The sequence below is a fragment of the Chinchilla lanigera genome, unplaced genomic scaffold (assembly GCF_000276665.1).
Source record: "Chinchilla lanigera isolate Chin_1 unplaced genomic scaffold, ChiLan1.0 scaffold00004, whole genome shotgun sequence".
Classification (NCBI taxonomy): domain Eukaryota; kingdom Metazoa; phylum Chordata; class Mammalia; order Rodentia; family Chinchillidae; genus Chinchilla; species Chinchilla lanigera.
This window is the reverse complement of record NW_004955405.1, coordinates 49,063-71,659: the sequence shown is the minus strand read 5'-3', so window position 1 is coordinate 71,659 and position 22,597 is coordinate 49,063. Positions and strand designations below refer to the sequence as shown.

Below are 22,597 nucleotides of genomic sequence, written 5' to 3'. Positions count from 1 at the left end.
AGCCACGTGGGCTCAGCGGAAGGAGAGCCCACTTCCTAAAGGTGTTTGGGGCCTATATTCAACTACTGCAAGGCCTTGGGAGAGGAGAATGATATTGGAGTGAAAGCATAAACACAGGGCGGAATTGTTGGGTTTCCTCTTTTTACTTGGAGACACTTCCTGCGAGGATGGGGGCAGGCACGCTGGGCATCTGCGTGAGTACAGGCCTCCTGCTGTCTGCTGGGTACCCAGGGCCTGTGGGAGAGGTGACGCCAGAAGTTTGCTTCACCTTGGGAAAAGGGGAAGACTTGTTACTTAAATTCCAGTCTGTTCAGATGGATGTTAGACAGTATTTGAGGTGGTATCTAGCATTTTTGTCTCCTTCCCTTTCCAAAAGTGAAGGGAGATGTATGCTTGAGTTTATACTCAATTAAGGCAGCTTGACTGTGTGAAAGCATTATTGTGTTTAAAGAATTAAATCTGAATGAATGTTGAATCATTGAGAAAGAATTAGAATAACTATCAGTGTATTGCCTCAGATTATACCCATGACAGTTTTCTATTTCACATTCCTGTTTTCCTCTACTAATTCAGGAATTTGCCTCAGAATGTTTGGTGAAAGTGTTGGTGGTTGATAAGTGTTGGTGAATCTATTCATTTACAGAAACTTCTGGTTGTAGTATCAATAAGTAATGCTGTTACTTATTTTCCTATACATGGGAAAAGTGTGTATTTCTAGGACTAAATTTTATAAATTAGCTCTGCTGTTGCTTATACAAAATTATGTTAATCAAATGTTGTCACTGTAATTTACAAAATGCAATACTGTAACTTAAATTTTAACATAAAGATAATGAACATATATATGTAAATCATAGTTATATTTCAAATCAGTATCTTATTCCAGGGGGCATTTTATTTGTTCCTAAATGCACTAAGAAATATTGTATTCTTTTTTAATCATCTTGACTGAAAAAAAAACACAGTCACTTAAAAAAAACACAGTCAAATCAGGTCTGTTTTTTTTTTTTTTTTATAAATTTCAGAAAGAGCTATAATTTGTTGTAGATTATAATGGATTTCTGTTCAATTTTACTTTTTGTACTGGGAATCAAACTCAGGACCCTGTGCTTGCCAGGCAGGCACTGCGCCACTGAGCTATATCCCTGTTCCTATAATGGCTTTCTGAAATATCTAGAAATATCTGGGCAAGTTTTGAAACATAGGCTCAAAATGATCACTAGATGGTGGACATCACCATAGATTATTTATTTGTAAACCTGCTGGAGGGCTGCCTCAGCCCTTTTTACCATCCTCTCCTAGTTGGCCTAGCTTACCCATTAGCCCTGAGGCTTGTAACATCCAGGTATCCAGGTGGTTTTTTTTTTTTTTTTTTTTTTAAAGAAAATGATTTTCATTGGTACGTTTTAGGTATACATAATGATCACCACATTCATCATAGGGAATTTGTATCTTTACATGATATAACTTGATTTTTCCCCCGTTCCCTTCCCTTCCCTTCGACCTCTCTTTCCTTCCTTTTTTTTACAAAGCTTTGTTTCCATTTTTTCCTTCTTTTTCTTTTTTTTACTTCCCCCTAACTTCCTTCCTTCATTTTCCTCTCCCTCCCTTGTTCCCCTTCCCATTTGAACATTTTCTTCCTATTTCACAATATCTATTACACATTTTGGTCCTTATTTACACTTTTGATTTTTCACACCAGGGAACCAGTGCTGTATTTGCACACATGTGTCTAGGTTATTTCACTTAAGAATATTGTCTCAAGGAGAATCCATTTGCCTAGAAATGTTTCAAGCTTATCCTTCTTTGTGGCATAGTGCTCAATTGTATTAAACACACACGCACACCACATTTTCTTTGTCTAGTCACCAATTGGTGGGCATTTGGGCTGTTTCCAAGATTTGGCTATTACTAACTGTGCTGTTATAAAAATGGGTGTGCATACATCGCTGTGGTATGATGCTTTTAATTTCTTTGGAAAGATACCAAGAAGGGAAATAGGTCAAATGAGACCCCTACTCCAAAATTTTTGTGGAATCTCCTCACTGATTTCCATGGTGCTTGTGCACTTGTGCTAGTTTACACTTCTACCAACACTGGAGAAGGGTTCGTTTTTCCCCACGGGTGCTCCAGCATTTGTTATTGGTTGATTTCTTGATGATAGCCATTCATTCTGGAGTGAAATGGAATCTCAGTGTTGTTTTAATTTGCATTTCTCAGATGACCAATGATGTTGAACATTTTTTCATACATTTATCTTCCATTTCTGTTTCTTCATCTGAGAAGTATCTATTCATTTTGGATGCCCATTTTTGGATTGGATCTGTAAGTTTGGGGGTCTGATTTTTTTTGAGTTCTTTATGTATTCTAGATAGTAATACTTCATATGAGGAACAGCTGGCAAAAATTTTTCCTCACACTTTTCCCACTATGGTTGCATCTTCACACTGTTAGAATTTTGATCCGGACTGTGTTAAATCTTTGTTACAATTTTGGAAGTATGGCCTATATTGGTTCTTCCTACCCAAGATCAAGGGATATCTCTCCATTTTCTGATATCCTCTTTAATCTCTTTTTTCAGAATAATGTAATTTTCAATGTAGAGGTCTTTTTACTTTTTTCAGTGGATTAATTCCTAATAGCTATTGCAGTTTTTTTTTTTTTTTGATGCTATTGTGAAAGATGTTATTTCCCTAGTTTCTCTTTGAGTGAGTTTGTTATTCAGGTACAAGAAAACTGTTGATTTCTGAGTGTTGACTTTGTATCCTACTATACTACTGAATTTGGTACTTAAGTCTAGAAATCTTTTGGTGGAGTTTTTTGGGGTCTTCTATGTAGAGTATCATGTCATCTGCAAATAATGGTAATTTAACTTCTTCCTTTCCTGTACTTACTCCTTTTATTTCTTTCTCTTGTCTAATTGCTTTGGCTAATGTTTCCAGAACTGTATTGAATAGGAGTGGTGACAGTGGATATCCTTGTCTTGTTCTTGATTTTTGAGTGAAAACGTTCAGTTTTTGTCCATTTAATATGATGTTGGCTGTTGATTTGTTGTAGATGGCTTTTATCAGATTGAGGTAAAGACCATCTGTTCTTTTTCCCTTTTTTAAAAATCTTTTTGAGACCAGGTCTCACTATGCAGTCCAGGCTGGCCTTGAATTCACTTTGTAGCCCATGCTGATCTTGAACACAGTGATAGATCCTCCTCCCTCAGCCTCTCAAGTGCTGGGATTACAGGCATGCACCACTATGCCTGGTTCATCTATTCAATTTTGTGTAAGTTTTTTTTTTTGTTGTTTTTTGTTTTTGATTTTTTTCTGGTACCGGGGATCAAACTCATGACCTTGCACTTGCCGGGCAGGCACTGTGCTGCTGAGATACATCCCTAGCCCCTTGTATAAGGTTTTTTTAAATGATGAATGGGTATTGGGCTTTGTCAGATGCTTTTTCTGCATCTGTTGAGATGATCATATAGTTTTTGTCCTTGGCTCTGTCACTATGGTATATTACATTAATGTATTTGCATATGTTGAACCATCCCTGCATCCCCAGGATGAATCCTGCTTGGTCACAGTGTTTAATCTTGATGATTTACTGCATTCTGCTTGCCAGTTACTTATTGAGGACTTTTGTATCTATGTTTATTAGGGAGATTGGCCTGTAGTTTTCTTTTTTGGTTGGATCTTTCTCTGGTTTTGGTATCAGGGTAATGCTTGCTTCCAGCAATGACTTTAGGAGTATTGATTCCCTTTCAGTTTCATTAGAGAGTTTGAGAAGTAGTGTCATGAGATCTTGTCTGAACTTCTTGTAGAATTCAGCAGTGAATCCATCAGTGCCTGTGCTTTTTTTTGGTGGTAGGTTTTTAATTATATCTTCAATTTCATTGACTGATATTAGGTTATTTAGAATTTTTATGTCTTCTTGATTCTGCATTGGTAATTCCTATATATCATAGAATCTTCCAGTTTCTTCTGCGTCTTCTGTCTTAGTAGAATACAGGTTCTACAAGTAGATATAGATGATCTTCTGGATTTCTTCAGGGTCTCATGTGTTTTCACTCTTTCATTCCTGATTGCATGACTTTGAGTCTTTTCTTTGTTTTGATACAATTGGCTAAGGGTTTGTCAATGTAATCTTTCAAAGAACCAACTATTCCACTCATTGGTTCTTGATAGTGTTTTCTTAGTCTCAGCTGCATTAATTTCTACTCTAATCCCTATAATTCCCTCCCTTGAATGAGTTTAGGTTTGACTTGTTCTTTCTTTTCTAGAAACTTGAAGTTCAATATTAGGTTGCATATTTGAGCTCACTCTTATTTTTCTGATACAGGAATTCACCACTATAATTTTCCCTTGTAGTACTGCTTTCATTGTGTCATATAGGTTCCATTATATTGCATTTGCATAACTGTTTAATTATAGAAACTGTCAGCTGGGTGTGGTGGTACACTCCTGTAATCCCAGCTCTCTGGAGGCTGAGGCAGGAGGATCATTGCAAGTTTGATGCCAGCCTGGGCTACAAAGTGAGCTCAAGGCCAGTTTAAACTGCATAGTGAGACCCTGTCTCAAAAAAGACAAAAAAAATTATAGAAACTGTCTAATTTCATCTTTAATTTCACGTGTGATCCATTGGTTGCTCAGGAGGGTGTTATTTATTTTCTATGTGTTTATGAAGTTTTTGTGGTTTCTTTTGCCATTGATTTCCAATTTCATTGCATTATAGTCTGATAATACATATGGGATCATTTCAGTTCCTTTGCATTTACTTCATTATGTTCTTTGAGCTTGTATGTGGTCTATTTTTTAGAATGTCCTACATGCAGCTGAGAAGAAGTTTTATTCTGATGTTGTGGTGTGGAATGCTCTGTAGACTTCTACTAAGTCCATTTGTTCAAAAGTGTGGTTCAGGTATAGTATTTCATTGTTGATTTTTTTTTGTTTTGTTTAGTCAGTCTGTCTATTTATGTCAGTGGGGTATTGAGATTCCCTGATAAAAATGTATTAGTACTTACTTTATTTTTCATGTCCACTAATGTTTGTTCTATATAGTTGGGTGTGCTGTTATTTGGTACATATACATTTATGATTGTTACCACTTCCTCTTTTATTCCCTTTACAAGGCTGTAGTGACTCTTTGTCTTTCTTGATCAGTTTTGGTTTGAAATCCACACTGTGTGTAAGTAGAATAGCTATCTCTGCTTTTTTTTTTTCTGGGTTCCTGTCCATGCAGTATTGTTTTCAGTCCTTTGATTCTATGAATTTCTTTTTGAGTTAAATCTCTTTCTTGTATGCAGTATATTGTTGGATCTTGTTTTTTGATCCTCTCTGCTAGTCTTTTTTTTTTTTTTTTTTTTTTGGTACTAGGAATCAAACTCAGGACCTTGTGCTTGCTGGGCAGGCGCTTGTGCCACTGAGCTATATCCCCAGCCCTGTGCTAGTCCATTTCTTTTCATCGGTGAATTGAGAGTATTTAGATTGATTACTCTTGTCATATTATTTTCCTGTGGTTTGTGCCATTTTTCCCTGCCCTTTTTAGATACTTGCATTGCCAGGTGGATTACTTCTGTTGGGGTTGATGGAGTTGTAGTCCTCATTATCTCTTTCTAGAATGTCCTTTAGAACATTTTGTGGTGCTGGTTTGGTGGTCATGAATTTCTTATGTTGTCATGGAAGTATCTTATTTCTCCATCAATTTGGAAAGATAGTTTTGAGGAGTACATCAATCTGAGTTGGAGGTTTTTTTTTAAGAGCTTGAAATACTTTACTCCTAAAACAGGGGAAAAGGGAGCCAACAACAGGAAAATAATATGAGAAGTGTAATCAGTACAAATACTCTAAAACAGTACTAAGCTGTTTGACTTACAGGTTTGTGTTGAGAAGTCGGCTGTGTTTCTAGTGGGCTTTCCTTTATAGGTGGTTTGTTTCTTTTCTCTAACAGCTTCTTATCTTCTGTTCTTGTGTTCAATTTCTGGAATCTTCACTAGTACATGTTTTGATATAGACTTTCTTTGATCATGGCTAGTTGGTGTTGTATATACCTCACTTTTTTGTATGTCAAATTCTTTTGCTATGCTTGAGATATTTTCTCTCATTACTTTTGTGAACAGGTTTTTTTTTTTTTTTTTTTTTTTTTTTTTTTTGTCTTTTTGGCCTCTCCCTTTTTATTGACTAATTCATCTTATGTTACTCTTATTTGCATCGTCTGGCAGCTTTTGGATTGTTCTTTCATAGCCCCTTGATATTTGTAAGAAATCTTTCTTTGCTTGATCACTAAACCTTGTCTTCAAGAGGTGATATTCTGTTCTCACATTGGCTCATTCTGCTTCATGTACCTTCATGGAATATTTAATCTCATTTATATCTGATTGAGTTTGTTTCTTGGGTTTCATTTCTTTCCTATGTTGGGCATTCATGGTTTCCATAATTTTCCTATGCTTCTCTATTTTTTTCATATGTATCTATTCTAAATTCACCAATAATGTTCTTCATTAAGGTTATCACCTTTGTAATTATCTGAGAAATAATTTCTGATTTTATTTTTTTCTAGAGCCTCATTCATTTGCTTTGTTACTTCTACCATTACCATTTCAGAGTCGAGGTGTGTGTCTTTTGAATTGTTTCCTTCTCATTGCTCCTTGGGTTTGCCTTAGGTGAGCTGGAAGTCTGGGGTTGCATCTTATTTCCATGTCTTCTCATTTTGGGTTTTTTGTTGTTGTTGTTGAATTCTTGCATTGATGCTTCTAAATCTTTAGGTGACATTATTGTTAGTATTAAGAAACCTTAAGAAATGACTACTTCTCAGAGATCTTCAAGTTGTGGCTAGCTTTTGGGTTTTTAAGTCTGTTGCAAGGTCCTACCTCTTCAATTTATTGTGGAGTAGAAGTTGCTAACTATTTGGTCTAGAGCCTGGTTCTTTTGCTCTGCCCTATAGTATTGTTTATCACCCTTGGGCAGTGTTAGTCTTGGCATAGGATGAGGAACAACTGAACAGAACATTTATGTCATTTTGGTAATCAGTAATAACAATAGCATCAAACACACCTTAGAAAAATAACAAGCTGCAGCAGATATTAATTTGCCACCTTTAACTGTCTGCATAGATTTATAGTTACATAACAAAATCTAAAACAGACTAGAAAATTGTATACAGTAATTATCCCTTCAATGTGGTGATTTTACCCTCCAGGGAGAAAATTTAATAAGAGTAAGGGAAAAAAAATAAAGAAATAGAAGAAGAGGAAGATATTAAAAGCAAGGCTTAAGGACAAAGAAAGATTACACAATCTTTGGAAACTGGTGAGGAAGACAGAAGAGAAGAAAAAAAGAAAGAAAGAGAAAGAAGAATCAGAAATAAGAATAGAACAAAACAAAACAAAAACACTCCTAGATAATGTTCACAGTCACATACAAACAAGAACAAACCTTCTTAAGAAAAAGCAAAGAAAAAAGTAGTCATTTCTTAAGAAAAAGCAAAGAAAAAAGAAGAAAAGAAGAAAAGAAAAAAAAAATATCCACTTCAGGCCATGTCTGCTGTCACTGGTAGACAGAGAGGCAGACAGAGCTCAGATCCATGTTGACTGATCTCAGCAAGCTAGCAATAGAATTATGGTGGGGCAGTAGATAATCCCAAGAAGCCTGTGGTGAAGGCTAGGCTACTTCTGGTTTTTGACTATGAGGCTGGGACCCAGTTCAGCCTACCACTCTCCAGGTGCTTCCTGCCAGCTTGAACTCAGTTACCTGACCTCCTGTTGGCTTGAACTTGGCTCCTCCTCACCCTTACAGTGAGAGCCTCTAGGTGGAGCCAACATGCAGCTGCTCTGAGTTCTGAGTTCAGTTGGCCCCTCCTGGGGATGTCTGGACCAAGATAACCAGCCATTGCGGTCTATAGCATCCATTACTCTTTTCCACTGGTGTGCTTCTCCACGGAGGCTTCCGTGTTTACTGGTAGTCACTGTATATCTGCAGGTTCTAGCTGCCCTCCTGTGCTTTGAGCCAAGGCTTCGGGGGAAAGAGCCTTTTGCCACCTCCCTTTCTGCACTGAGGGCCCTCTCTTCACTCTCCCCATGGGTTCTAATTCTCACTTTAGATCCTTGCTGGGTCCCAGGGACCCACTTGCATCCTTCTCTTCACATTACTGTATTCCAGCGTCTGGACTCCAAGTCTAGGAGAGGCTGTTTCTCTGCTCCTCACCACTCAGCCATCCTCCCAGAATATTCACAGTGTTGAAACAACTAGTACTGCTCTCCATATGTAGAACTTTTCATCTTCCTCCACATAACATTAATAAAATGATAATTTCTAACCCTCCCACAATCATTGTTCTATTTTCTGCTTCTATGAAATTGCTCTGCCTTGATAGCTCACATAAGTGGCATGTTACAATTTTTAATCCTTGTGTCTGCCTCATTTCACTTTGTTAGTGCTTTTTAATTCATCCATGTTATAGTGTTTGTCTTACTTACTTTTCTCATTGCTGAGACAAAACACCTGACACCCAAAGTTAAAAGGAGAAAGGTTTATTTAGCTCACTGTTTGTAGAGGTTTCAGTTCATTATTGACTCCCAAGGCAGGGTGGCACATAGCAGAGGGGCAGCAGTTCACAGTGAAGAAGATAGTAAAAGCAACAAAGGAGAGGGCAAGACCAACCTCTCTGGCCCTTATATTGTATCCCTTGTATGGGGATTAAGGCCATCCCTATCCAGTCAGTAGACTGATCCAGTAGTCACCCCCCTTTTATCCCAGCACCTTTAATCCCAGCATTACTCTGCCAATCAATCACACACTGTAGATTCAGCTACCTCTGCAAAACCCTATCTAAAAAGCCCTCAAACTGCATGAGGCTTTGTGGGTACATCTAGACACAAACCATAAAGTGTCTTGGCATTCACTCCCTTTTGAGGTTGAAAAATCTCCATTATATACCACATTTTGTTTATCTCTTCATCTGTTGATGGACAGTTGTGTTGTCTCTACTTTGGGGCTATTGTGAATAATGCTGCTGTGAATATTGGTGAATTATTATCTGTTTAATTCCCTGATTTCAGGATACATCCCTAGAAATAGAATTGCTGGGTCACATGGTAGTTCTGTGTGTAATTGTTAAGGAATTACCTTTTCTCTACAGCAGCTGTATCCCTTTATATTCCAACCAGCAGTGTGCCAGTTTTTCAACATTCTAACAAACACTTGTTATTTTTAGGTATTTTATTTTGTTTGTATTGATAGGACAAGGGAGACCCCATTTTGTTTTTAACTCCATATTAAGAGAAGCCACTTAAAGTTCACTTAAGCCGTAATTGACCCCCACTATTTACTCCTTTCCTTTGGTTAGTTGTCAACCCATTTAAAGGACAGCAAAGTCATAAAATGGGAACAGAATAAACAGGAGAAATTGGGAAATAGGCTAAGAATTAAACTGTAATGATCATTTGGAATCTGGCTGTCTGACAGCTCCTGAGAAGGTAAACTTTGTGCATTCTTCTAAGATTCTCAAAAATGAGGTAATCGTTACTGTGGAAACCCAAGATGCACTTAAACTGAAAGTGAGACCCAGATCAGGGTGGATGTCTTCTCTGGCTCCTGGTTAGAGATTGTCTATCAGTCAGCTCAATAAAGCTTTGTTCCTGCTCTTTTGGTCTCTTATGAATGCCATTCTTGATGAACTCACTTGCCGTATCAGTGTTTGGAACTGGGGATCAAACCCAGGGCCTTTGGTTTGAGCCACATTATTATTATTTTTATTTTAAGGAAGGGTTTTGATAACTTACCACATTGCCAAGTCTGGGCTTGAACTTTGGATCCTCTGGTCTCAGCCTTCTAGAATATTGAGATCCCAGATACGTGCCACAGGCTTTGCTTATTTTATTTTATTTTTTAGAATAGTTATCCTTGTTTTTATTTTTGTCTGTTTTTGAGACAGGGTTTCAGTATGTAGTTCAGGCTGGCCTTGAGCTCACTTTTTAGCCCAGCTGGTCTCTAACTCACAAGGATCCTCCTGCCTCAGCCTCCCCAGTGCTGGGATTACAGGCGTGTGCCATCACGCCTGGCCTCCATAATAGCCATCCTAATGGTGTGAAGTAGTGTCTTACTGTAGTTTGCATTTCTCTAAAAACTAGTGATGGTCATTGGCCATTTATATGTCTTTGGAGAAATGTCTATTCAAAATCTTTGTCCATTTTTTTCTAATTCATTTCTATGTAATTCATCTTTCTCTCTTTCTTCCTCCCTTTCTCCCTCCCTCTTTTCCTCTTCTCCTCTTTATTCTCCCCGCTTCTATGTATTCAGTGCTGGGGATTGAATCTCGGGCCTCACACATGCTAGGCAAGCACTCTACCATGACCTACATCCCCAGCCTTCTTTGTCCATTTTCGAAGTAGTTTTTTTTTTTTGTTTGTAGGTTATAGTTCTTTACATACTCTAGATATCAGTCCTTTATCAGACACATAACTTAATGTTTCTCCTATTCCATGGGTTTTCTTTCTACTGTTCATAATGTCTTTTGATGTCTTTTCTTTAATATTGGTGTTTTGCAGTTTCTCTCTTTATTGCTGCTTGTGCTTTGAGGTCCGACCCTTATTAATTTTTGGTACTTTTTAAAATGCTAGATTATGGCTTCCATCTGCTTCATGGCAACATTTTTCTGAGGAGTTAATGAACAAAAGTTGAAGGTTTTTTTTAATACTTTTTTAAACAGCACTGTCTCAGTATAAAGGTTGGCCATGGTCCTTTTTTGTTTCTCATGTTTGAATGAGATGAATTTTTGTGGAATAGTTATGATGTGGCCTACCAGTGAGGAACCCACATTTTTCAGGTTTCACAATTCAGGGACTCCAGCCTATATTATTAAAAAAAAGACTGCTTTCTTAAATATGACACCTCTGTTTGCAGATCTCTCTTTTGCCTGTTGGATGCTAACCCAGGTCAGGAAAGTTCAGCTGTTTTTTGTTGTGGTTTTTTTTTTTCCATAAACTTCTCTTTTAAAGTGTTCACTTGCTAATAGGTACTGTATATTTTTCTGTCACTTCCTAAGTCTGCCACCTTGTGGTCTTTTGTAGGTACTTTCGGTACCTTCTCCAATTCCTTTAAGTAGCGCTTCCCTAGGGTGAGGAGGATCTGTTGGTGGTCCTGTCTGTGCTGGTGTGGTGGTTGGATGAGCTTTCACGGTGCTGGTGTGGTGGTTGGATGAGCTTCCAAATCAGCAGGTGTGGATCCCAGCTTACAGCCTTCTGTTGCTTTTCCTAACTCTTTCCTTACTCTGTGTAGTTTTAGAGGAAAAGTAACAAAATTCACAAGCTATTTATTGGATTTTTAAAGTTTCTTGAACATTTCAGTAATACTAGATACATGAAAAGTTTTTTTTTTTTCACAGACCTTTTAAGTTGTAGAAATTAGTCAAGCATAATTTAAAAATGAGATATAAGGTGATCAAAACTATTTTAAGGGTATGTTTATTTGGATAAAGAAGTAAGCTAAATAGGAAATTGTAAAGAGACATATAATAGGTTTTCTTTCAAAATCTTAATTAAACCAAAATTTTCTGTAGATGCCTAAAGACTGTTGGATCTGAATTTTTTGGTTCATAGACCTCTTAGAACATAGAATTTATGAAAATTTGTTGAACTCTTAGGTTTTCATGATCCATGGATTACAGGTTATGAACTATTGCCTTATAATATTACAGTGATTATGCATTCCCATGTTTGTAGCAGCACAACTCATAATAACTAAATCTTAAAAGGAGCCCAGATGTCCATCAATAGATGAATGGATAAAGAAAATGTGGTATACACACAATGGAGTACTACTATGCTATAAAGAAGGATAAATTTGAGTCATTTGTAGGAAAATGGATGCACCTTGCAACCATAATGTTAAGTGAAATAAATTAAACACACAAGGTTAAATATTGCATGGTTTCTCTTATATAATAAAACCCATGTATAAAAAATTAAAGAGCAAAATAAAAGATAGATAATAGGAACCCAAGAGATAGATCTTTTGCAAGTGGAAAGAGGACCAAGAGATGGAAGGGGGTTAGGGAAGGGCACATAAAAAATGATTAAGATGTGTCATGTACATGTGTGAACTCTCCATGATGAATACAATCATTATGTATTGCAAATATGTACTCATAAATTTTTTTTAACTCTTAAATCTCAGTCACTTACATAATAAAGGAAATGTTTCTATAAGGGAAACTAACAAGATATTCAGGAAGTGCTTTGAGTTTGTATAATTAATGAACTAGAGTTAGAAGAATTGATTTGTAAAAAGCTTTTGATTTCCTTGACCCAGTACATTCAGAAAATAACTGTTGAGTTTTGTTTTTTTTTTAAGAGTAGGAAGAATTTATTGAAGGAAAGAAGGCTTCTGTTAGAGAGGGATAGAAAGGGCCCCAGAAAGTGGGTTGCCCACCAACCCTGCTTCTCAAGGATGTTTTATTGAGCAAAGCCACAAGGTGAGGAAGTCTTAAGGTGGGACAGAACTATAATTAATCAATGAGATTATAAGTATAGTCGCTTAGGTAATATTGATACAATAGCAAATTATAGGATGGGTGTGAGGTAGGACAAAACTATGGTCAGCCAATAAGTACACAACAAATATAGTCGCATGGGTAATATTGATTAAGTGGGGATCAAATAGAACAGATCATGCAGCAAGTGCATATGGGCAGACAAGGACTTTTGTTGGAAGGAATGGGTTAAGATTTGGTCCTCCAACCCAAGGTGATTGATGCCTATTTAGAATATCAATTACTGCTGTTCACCCCTAGGGGAAGTATATGGGTGAGTAGTAGTTCTTTTTCTTTGGTTTGGTTTTTTTTTCTGGTATCTGGAATCAAACTCATGACCTTGCACTTGCCAGGCAGGCGCTGTGCCACTGAGCTAAATCCCCAGCCCCCAGTAGTTCTTTTTCTTGAAGCCTGGTCTTCAGTGAATGTGCCTCCAGGAACAGTTATCTTCTGCATTGACCTCTCCAGGGTCTAGCTCTATCTCACTGCCTATAATATTCCTACCTATCTTAGCTATCTATAATATTACCGCCTCTGAAGAAGTACCCCTAACTGCCATGAGGAGGCAAGGGCCAAAAACTGATCTGGCTATTTCCAGCTGAAGAAAGTCATAGTTGTAATCGACAGAGATACTCCACAGAGAGTCTATCTAAAGGCCCTCGATTGGTGCCAGGTGTTCTTGTCTTGGGTACACGTACAGCTTTAAGTCTGGAGGAGACAAGACCACAGAAGCAATTAAGTATGCATGGGCCAAATAATAAAATCAACAGGAAATTATGAAATTGCCACTAACTGTTGACTTTCTGACAGCACTAGTTGAATACTCTGTCAAGTGAAACAAATCCATATATAGTTATTCCAGGTTCTGTGAGGTTCTGCAACAATATCAGGTGGAAGGTTTCTATTTTACTGTCCTTAGTGCTTATCTTTTAGTTTCCAGGGTGCATAGTCACAACATGGCTGTTGGGCATTATGTCTGTGATCTAAGCAGAAAAAGAGGATAGGAGAAAAAGATTTTGTTGGCCTCCTTTTGAAGAAATTTTTCTAAGGGACCCACCACCTTCCATTTACAAGTATTGTACTTACTGAAATTCAGCCATCTGCCCCTGTGTGTATACGAGGAGATGTACAGAAGGCTGAGTACAGTTTAACTGGGTACTTTGCTCCCCTTCTCCCCACAGAAAATCAGAAACTTGCTAGTAAGGAAAAGGAAATGAGCCATCAGTAGGCAAATGCAAATTGTCACAGTATCCTCTACTGTGTTTGGTCTGTGTGAGAGATTTTTGCATGTCTTATGCTCTTATAACACTGCAAAGTGGGTGCTTTTACTGTAGGTTAGCAGATGAGAAGCAGTCCTGATGTGGTTAGAAATTTACAAGAACAACAGGCTGAACTTGCAGGTGACGTGGATGCGTATGACATGGCTTCTCTTCCCTGTGATCCCCAAGCTTGACTTGGCTAATGAGGCTGGGTAAGAAGTACTTGTTGTCCTTCTTTATTGTTGTGTTGGCCTCTCCCCAAAGCCTCTTTTGACGGAAGAGGTTCACATTTCCACTGGGAGTATACAAGTTGGAGGCTAAACCAGGATTAAAACCTGGTCCCATAATTCCACATTTAATACTTTCCCAAGGGTGCCTGCTGTATTTAGGCTAACATGACTGTCTATATCTCTATGTAAGAAGGTTTCACAATTGTTGCTCTTTCTTTCTTTCTTTCTTTCTTTCTTTCTTTCTTTCTTTCTTTCTTTCTTTCTTTTTTCTGGTACTAGAGAGTAAACTAGGGCCTCATGATCTACCACTGAGCTACATTCCTAGACCTTTTTATTTTGAGATAGGGTCTTGCTGAGCCCAGGCTGGGCTCAGTTTGGGGCTCTCCTGCCTTGGTCATCAGAATAGCTGGGATTATAGATGCACACCATTGCACCTGGCTGTTACTGTCAATTTCTTAATTGCAATTTGAAAGGAACATGTTCCTTTCTTTCCTACTTGTGCTAGTTATCTAAATATCCTTATCCACATGATACTCTTTGTTGGTAGGGGACCTCGTCAGGGGTCTTTATTTTTTATAAATGAAAAAATGTCACATTCATAAAGGTTGAAAAGCTAGTACAATGAACACTCTATCTTCTATCCACCTAGATATAAAACTAAGCATTCTTCCATATTTATGCCTATTTCTTATTTTGTGTAAATTATTTTAAAGTATTTCAAAACATCATTACTCTGTACTCCTACTTCAGTCATGCACTTCATCAAAATCAGGATTACTGTGGCTGAAACACATAGGTGTTTTGCAATATTGGTATTATATCTAAAATATTTATAATTATTCATTCTAATATCCAAATTTGCCCAGTTGCCTGATTGAGATAGTTGGCTACATTTTGTTTTAAAGAGTAGACTTTATTATTTTGAATAGTTTCAGGTTTACAAAAAAATGAAGTACAGAGTTCCCACATAGTCCTTCCTTCCCGCTTTCTAGTTGTTCTTGTTATTAACATTTTATGATGTAGTAAATTTATTATGAGAGATGAATCAGTATTGTTACACTATCATTAACTACCATTCCATAGTTTTTATATTAGAGATTACTTTTTATATTGTACATTCTGTGGGTTTGAATGAATGTATAAATGACATGTGTCTGTGTTTTGTTTTTAATAAACCAGCAACCAATGAGGATTCACATGTCACAGTTGGAGGTTGTATGTTTTGGCTTCTTTTGAATGTACACTGAGGCTTCCCTCATGACACTGGGTTTTTTACTGGTATGTTTGTGATACATGATATTTACATTTGTTTTGGAAAATTGGTACATAGAACATTTTCATCATTTCTGATTCCCTTTCTCTTCTTTCCTACCCTTTCTGCTGCCCCTTTCCCATTTCACCTTCCCCTTCCCCCAAAAGTATACCTTTATTTTACTTTATTTGTATTTTGGGTTTTGAAGAGTCCATACTCTTATTTGGTTAGTCTGAATTTGTTTCTTTGTACTTTATAAGTGATGTGTTCTTCATACTGTATCATATCAGGAGCAAATAATGTCAACTTTCTCACAATTAGTGATGATACTTTTGATCCTTTGGGTAATAGATTAAAATGGTTGCAGCCAGATATACCTGTAAAAGTAAATTTTTTTCATTTTGCAATAAGTATGTAATCTTTTTGACACTGTGAAACTCTTGTTCTTCAAAAACTTTTCTCCTGATGTTTTAGCATTTGCTCATAATCCTTGCTTTAAACCATTTATTAAATTACCTGTGGGAAAAGTAGTAACTTTCAAATTCTGTTATTATTTCTGTATTCCTCAGCAGCATTCTTCTGTAAAGAGGACTTTTACTTTGTGTGTCCCTGTGGATTCAAGGACATTTAGACACAGTATGTTATCATTTACCATTTTCACTGTTGGAGCTGTGTCCCAAATTTGGCTAAGGGGACCCTATTTGAAGCTGGGCCATGGTACTCTGATCTTACTCCTTAGTCACAGAATATTGCCTTCTTTCTAGAATGAGCTAGAAGAACAAGGTCTTAGGTCTTAATGCTGTGTGTAGCTACAGAACAGAAATGGGTCTGGCTAACTTAGATATGAAAACATCTTACGGCATGGGTACATGGATGCTTTCCTTGCATCCCTTTTCCTTGGTAGTGAGGTGCTTTTGTATTCTATACATTCCTTGTTAAATTTATTAGCCCTAGCTTCGCTTCTAAAGACTCTTGAGACACACAGTTCTGAATTTAACCACCAATGTAATTATTCTTCAAAATACCTTAAATTCATGGTATTTAAAATCATGGAGGAAGAGCTGAGTATGGTGGCACATGCCTGTAATCCCAGTACTGAGGAGGCTGAGGCAGGAGGATCATTGCAAGTTCAAGACCACCCTAGGCTACAAAGTAAGCTCAAGACCAGCCTGAACTGTATAGTGAGAAAAAAATAAAACATAAAAAATCACGGAGGACTGCCTCAAGAGGAATACAAGACATTGATCATAGTACTCTGAAATTGAATTTTGTATCAAATTAAACAGAGTTGCACAAATGTAGTATTATGCTCTCCTTGGGCCTTCTAGAACTGCCAACATTAAAGATACTGGGGATGCCATAATGCATTGTGATTACATGCTCAGGTGCTAGAACTCAGGGGCCTGGACTTTGTTCTAGCTGTATAACTTACTAGCCATGGCAAGTTTCTTTTCCTTTGTTCCTCATTTTCTTATCCTAGTTGAAATACTAAGATTACCCTACCGATAGGTGGTTTTAGACTTAGAATTTAAAAGCACTATAAGAATGCCTGTGACAAAATCAGCACTCAAATGTAGCTGTTACAAGAAGTCTTCTGAAACTCATTGTATTGATGAAAGTCCTCTCTATTCAGATCTTGATATCAGAAATAGTGATGTTTCTGAGCATATCTTACTTTATTTTAAAGATGATAAGAGAGATAACTTGGTGAAATATGCCTGGTGTAGGCCCAGCTACACCAAAGGCGGAAGTGGTAGGATGATTTGAGCCCAGGAGTTTGAGATCATAGTGGGCAATGTAATAAGACACTGTGTCACCTAAGTAGATAGGTAGGTAGGAAAATAAACAAGTAGACACACAGAGACAAACTAAGAAATGTCAATATTCTACTTTTTCTCTGCTATAAGAAGTTAAACTTTGCTAATACATATGCTGGTGTTTGCAGTATGGGTGCTTTGGTTCTTACCACTTTCTGTTTGCAGGCAGCATTAGGAATGGGCCTTCTGACCTCAGCTTACTTGAATGCAATTTCTGGCCTTACCACATAATTGATTCCACCCAGAATATATTCTGGCTCTTCTGTGCCTTATGAAAATTGGGGTTCACTAAAATATCTCCCTTCCTAGTGCTTTTTTTTTTTAAAGTGGGTATTAGGATTTAATGAATAAAGCCACCTAGAGTATTTGGAGCCTTGGTATTTGTTCTGGTTATTAGTTTTTCAAGGTATTTTTATCAGTTAGTGCTGTGTGTAGCTATAGAACAGAAATGGGTCTGGCTGACTTAAATGGGAAAGCACCTTACGGCAGAATTGTGAAGCAGCCCACCAAGTGGAAAGAACTAGTGAAGAAGGTTCAGTAAGTGCTAAGGATGAGATGGTAAGAGTTCTTAGTCCTCTAGTTATTGTTTATCTGTCTCGTGACAGGCCACTCACACTCCACGAGAAAGGCCTGACTCACCTGGAGGGGACACAGAGGCCAGTCCTTGCTGGAGGCTGGGTGATCACTTCACAGTAAAGGGGCTGCTCCCTAAAAGGCAGCCAGTCCCACAATGTGTATTTTATTAGCTATCTGAACTGTATTTTCAACAAAAATAAAGGCGTAGGTAAGCAAAGTCATTAGTACTTAATGAAAAAGAATACTGACGCATAACTCAGGAGATGTGGGCTGTAGGCCCAGCCCCTTTCTTAGTGATTTCACCACAGCCTTTTGGGTTCTGGTTTCTTTGTTCTTTTTTTTTTTTTTTTTTTTTGGTTTTTCTCCGGTACCAGGAACCGAACTCACGACCTTGCGCTTGCCAGGCAGGCGCTTTTGCCGCTGAGCTAAATCCCCAGCCCCTTCTGGTTTCTTTGTTCTTAAGGTGACAATGCAAGCACTAAGTGACCCCTCAAGACTACGCTAACAGCAGGATCCTCACGTTCTCTCTCTCTTTTGTATATGGAAACCCGTATTGCTTTTACACCCATGTACACACATACACACACTCAGTTTAATCCAGTCTTCAAGCTCAAGTGATATATGGATATTTATAGGTCAAATTTAAATTTTAAGGTGGACTTAGAGTCCTCATTTAGTAATTGTTGTTATTTTAGTTTCTGTTGAGGCAAGACAGGTGAGATGTGCATTTGAAGGAAACCTGAAACTCCTTTACACTCAGATTTATGAGGAGGTAGTGATGTGTAACCATTGTTTTAAAGTACAGAATAATTTTTATTTAAATGGATTAATTATACATGGTTTTTCATTTCTACAGTTATTTTCCTTTCATGACTAAAGGACTATTGAATATTTTTTATTGCTTACTGGAAGGGACATTCTTAGCTGTTTTATATTCTTTAGTACTTTTTGTATAAACTGCTATAATTATTAATGGTTTCCAGCTAAGCCAGATGAATAAAACCTTTTTAGATGTTGTTGTAGTTTGGGGTTTTGCAAGGGGAAATAATACAATACAGGACACATATTTTATAAGATTATTTATAATGGTCACCCAAAGAATCATATGCAAAGAGCGTGCAGGAAATCTGTCCACACACTAAAGACCAAAGAATCCAGCTGAGGGCCTGGAACCCACAGTAATGTCCTACATAAGCCCAGTTAAAGATGAAGAGCCCATAACAGTGCCTCTCATGAGTCCAACTGGAGACCTAGAGCCCATGACAATGTCTCATACAAGTCTGTTTCACAGATCTTCACTGGGAAGGCCCAAAGGTCAGTGGTGGAGGCTAGAAAGTCTTTGCCAGCAGAATGAAGGATCTGTGCAGCAGACTAAGGGATCTGCACTAGAGTCAGGAGGCGATGCTCAAAGTAAGAACCAGAGCTTCCCCGCAAAAGTACCACAGACATCCTCAGCAACAGAGAGGTCCTGAGTTCCTCTGATGATGAGAAAAACCGAGTTCCCATAAGGAAAGCCAACACAACAAGCTTCCCCAGGAGACTGAGCAGTGCACCATCTTCCCCTCCAGAGCCAGGAAGCGATGCTCAAAGCAAGGGCCAGAGCTCCCCAAAATGAACCATAGCCATTCTCAGAGACACCACGGTCCCAAGCTCCTCCTCCAGTGAGAACAGTCGAGTTTGTCAGGAGAGCCAGCATAACAAGGTCCTACAAAAGAACCAACAACAGCCCCAGGAAAAGCAACAGCTTCCCTAACAGTTCCCAACAGCTTCTAAACTTTTTCTGCTCCAGTTCTGCCTCATGCTGCTGGCAACAATTCTCAGGTGGTCCTCCACACCCAGCACCATGCTGACTCAGTTCAGCTGGGTGTTACAAGTTGACCACTAGATGTCAATCCACCACACGTGTATTTATGATAAATAAAGGATTGGTTTGGATATCTCTGAAAATACAGCTACTGTATTATGTTTTACTGTGGTTGTTTTAGAAACATTATTGACTTTCTTAAAAGTGTTAACCTGAACTAGATTTCTAATTAAAAACAATAGTCAAATCTTCCTTTGTTGTTATTAAAGTGTAACTTGTTTCATTGTTTTAAAAACAATATTTGTTTTACTTTAAAGAATTTTCCTTAGATTAGCAATTAAAAGCAATAGTCAGATCTTCCTTTAGTATTGTGACCGTAAATAATTTATCGTTTGACTCTATTTTTTTTGTTTGTTTGTTTTTTGAAACAGAGTCTCACTATGCAATTCAGGCTGAACTTGAGCTCACTTTGTAGCCCAGGCTGGCCTCGAACTCCCAACATCCTCCTGCCTCAGCCTCCCCAGTGCTGGGATTACAGGTGTGCACCACCACACCCAGCTTATTTTGAATAAACAAATATTAACTTGCAATCACTTCAAAATGTAGGAGGTTAATTATGCCTCTTGACAGCTTTCTGAACCACAGTGCTGGGACTGATTATCCTATTTAGAAAGTCACAACATAGCGTCTGCACCTCTGACTGGTGGGCAGAAAGAACATCTTCAAGGTTTTAAACTCATAGGCAGAATTTCTAGGAAAACTTTGAAAATGCTAAGAAAATTTAAGGAATTCTGAAAGGCAGGTTTTTTTTTTTGTTGTTCAAAGGTCAAACTGAGATTTTAGAACAGTAGAGATATATAGAGGAGAATAATTAGGTTCATCAGACTATCCACATTACATTTACTACAGGAATGTTTAAATTGCTCCCTGTTACATTAAGAAGACATCAGAGTAGTAATTCTAGGAAATGGAAGAGGAGGAAGATTTGAACAGTTGGTACTCAATGTGTATGCCAGGCACTGTTCCAATTCTTGTGTATAAACAAGTTTCCACCGTGCATTCCGTGGCATAAGAACTCTTTGTATTCCCACTTTATAGTTGAGGAAACAGACATACAAAGATTAAGTGACTTGGGCAAGGTTACAGTTAACCCGAATCAGAATGATGGTCAGTTCAGTCTGGTTCTGCAATCCATACTCAAATTGCTATGTTATATTGACTCTGTAAGAAGATAAAATAAGATAAAATTTGCATAACTTAACATTAGTGTCCCATATGGTGGTGTTTTCTTTCTCCTTTTTGCAGTGCTAAAGCTTGAACTAAGGACCTTGTACATGCTAGACAAGTGCTCCATCACTGAGGTACATCCTCAGCCCTATTGGCTGTTTTGCATGCTGCAGTTTTATTTTCAGCATTCCATTATTATTTGGTTACCTATTATTTTTTGGTTACCTGTTCACTAGATGGGCCTGATTGAAGCTCCTTATATATTTAGTTGAAAGAGACTGATATGTTTGTAAACCCACAAGGCAAATATGATTCATTACAAATTTGGCTAAATTAAGATTGCAGTTTCCCTGGTAATAGAGATCCTGCTTCTTAAATTTCCTTAGCATTTTCAAGGTTTTCCTAGAAATTCTGCCTATGAGTTTAAAACCTTGAAGATGTTCTTTCTGCCCACCAGTCAGAGGTGCAGACGCTATGTTGTGACTTTCTAAATAGGATAATCAGTCCCGGCACTGTGGCTCAGAAAGCTGTCAAGAGGCATAATTAACCTCCTACATTTTGAAGTGATTGCAAGTTAATATTTGTTTATTCAAAATAAGCTGGTTGTGGTGGCGCAGGCCTGTAATCCCATATGACTCTTCCCCCATAGCTAACACTGGGACAATTGATACTAAATCTCTACTGTAAATTTACACTTGCTGAATTTTCACTAAGGAGATCTGGTTTTCAAAAATAACCTATTTTTTGTTATAAAAATGACTTAAAGATGCAAATATATTAATGAAGTTGCCCTGAATTTGTAGATTATAAAATTCAAAATCAAATTGAAATTACAAGGCTCCTACTGAAAGATTGTAGAATTGAATTGCACATAACTGTCTTGTGTCACCTGTAGCATTTATCATTTTGTTATTATAATTGTACACAAGGTACACTATCACATTAATATAAATATCAATTAAGGAAAGGAACGTGGACCTAAAACAATATGAAACTGTCCTTTACTGAACTTTAACCAAGTGACTTACCCCTCTGTTCTTTGTTTCTTCAACTCTAGGATAGAATATTTTTACTCTGAGGATATTATAATGACTAAAAGATAATCATTTAATAATATTAATTGGTTAGTTGCTATATTCATTCTTAAGAGCTGACTGTTTTTCCAGTTTTACTGCCTCTGTTTGCAAATCAAATTGTTTGTATTTGATCATCTTTCTCTTCATTGTTTACATTTGCTTAAGTATATAACATCTATGGAAGGCACAAGCTTTAAAAAAATTCTTTTCCTTAGATATGAATTTCTATTAAAAAGAAGAAATGAACTTTATGGATTTTTTTGTTGTGGCAGTAACATGAATTAATTGATTATAAGTTGTATAAATATAGAGATACGGCATTTTGTACTTCAGTGAGACTGATTTTACATGTAAAAAAGTTATTGCATAATCATAATGATTGTAGATGTAAACAAATCAGAGAAATAAAATGTTCATTCCACAGTTATATTATTCTGACACTTGAAATTAAAGCTACCTTACAATGGTATCTAGATAAGCTTTCATTTTAGAAACATCTCATTGTTTCAGGATCTGCAAGAGGTGTCAGTGTTCTTCTAAGTGTTTTATTTTCCTGTTAACCAGGTACCTCTGAGTCACACCCCTGGTTGCTGTAGTAATATATCTATTGCATACTGCTGTGTATTGCTCCCTCTCTCAGCAACACAAGTTGTGGCTTTAGGTGTCTCATTTTTGGCACTTCTAACCATTAGATCAGTGTGCACCATTGGTAGCACTCAACAACCTGTGAGAGATGTTAGAGATTTTGATTTGAGTTGACCTAAAAATAAGGAAAGATTGCTACTGTTCATCTCTGGACCCTTGCATTTTAACATTGGTGTTTCTGCTATAACCATGCACCCT

General features: G+C 37.4%; 1 long non-coding RNA gene across 1 annotated transcript in view; it reads left to right on the top strand.

Annotated features, from left to right (window-relative positions):
• LOC102003935 overlaps nucleotides 1–22,597 on the top strand; it is a 36,574-nt gene continuing 13,977 nt past the window's right edge. The window contains exon 1 of the long non-coding RNA XR_259346.2: nucleotides 1–194. This is a non-coding gene — a long non-coding RNA (uncharacterized LOC102003935). The remainder of the gene's footprint in view (nucleotides 195–22,597) is intronic.